Source organism: Pygoscelis adeliae, unplaced genomic scaffold (assembly GCF_000699105.1).
Source record: "Pygoscelis adeliae isolate BGI_AS28 unplaced genomic scaffold, ASM69910v1 Scaffold637, whole genome shotgun sequence".
Classification (NCBI taxonomy): Eukaryota; Metazoa; Chordata; class Aves; order Sphenisciformes; family Spheniscidae; genus Pygoscelis; species Pygoscelis adeliae.
Window position 1 is genome coordinate 46,815 of NW_008825168.1, and position 1,334 is coordinate 48,148.

The following is a 1,334-nucleotide window of genomic DNA, read 5'->3' on the forward strand; positions in this document are numbered from 1 at the left end:
AGGGGCAGCAGGGACGTGGCCGCACCACGGGGGCCCTTTGCACGGCCCCCCCCCTCCCCTCGCATCGCTTCGGTTCAATAACTAGCAAAGCTCCAAAGGGCAGCATTAACCAAGAAAAAAAAAAGTCATCGTTGCTGCCGCAGGCAGGACAGGAGCCAGGCACCGTCCCTGGCAGGTCCCAGCCATCACTTGGGAGCAGGTGAATCCCCCCGGGATGCTCCCCGGGGCCCAGCAGGGTCCCAGGGCAGCATGGAGGGGTCCAGGTTTCAATTCCCTCTCCCCCCGGGAGCTGCCACCAGCTCGAAGGGGAGCGGCTGGCTCGGGGGCCAAGTCCCCCAGCTCCTGCAGTCAGGGCAGAGCAGGCTGGCGTATATTCGAACGTCTGAGCAAGAGATTCAATCATATGCACTACTTCATTTATTTAGCTGTCCAGTCGCACTGATCAGACTTGGAAATTAAGAGGCATGTGGTTAGAGGGATCCTGTCAAATCACATTTAGCCCAGCTCTTCCCTGCGTGGATTTGTAATGCAGCTTTTTTACATGACCTGCAGCTACAAAACAACTTTCTGCCACTCTTCCTAAAGAATAAAACCAAATTCAGTGGAAAGGGGTGAGGGCGAAACCAGTTCCCCGGCTCTATTTCCAGCCTGAACTCTGCAGCTGTAAGTCTCCAAGCGTTTTAAAACCCTCGCCCTTCTAGCAGGCGGTGCGAGGGTGCTGGGGCAGGAGCATCTCATTGCACGGCAGGGGCCTCGGGGGAGCCCAGGGAAGGAGGACGGGAGAAGGCGGTGTGGGATTTTGCAGTTATTTTTCTAGCTGAGGGCCAGCAGGATTTGCAAACCTCCTCCCCCAGTTTGGGACAGAGCTAAAAATGCCTCTCACCACACCCTGTGCTCGCACGCACCCTCACGTGCCGGCATCGTGGCGTGTGTGGGACAGATAAGGCCGTGCCGGGAAGCTGCGTGCGACTTTGTGTGGAGCAATCCTGCCACCCCATCCCCATGGGGAGGGGACCCGGGGAGCCACCGACGACCCTGTCCCGGTGTCATCTCAGCTCCAGCATCCCCTCGGATCAGCCCTGCGGAGAGCTGCAGTGGGGGTGAAGCTCCCCCCTCCTTATTTCACCCCAAGGGGGAAAAAAAAAGTCCCTCAGCAGTGAATAACCCCAAAACTGGGGCTGCCCACAGCGTGCAGAGAAGTGTCCCACCCTGCAGCCGGCCGGGAGGGAGCGAACTGCCCCCGGGCTTGTGTCCTGATGGGGAAATCCAGCCCCCGGCCACGGCAGGAAGCTGCTGTCGAGCGCCCGGCAATGGCCACCGGGGTCGGGGGCTGT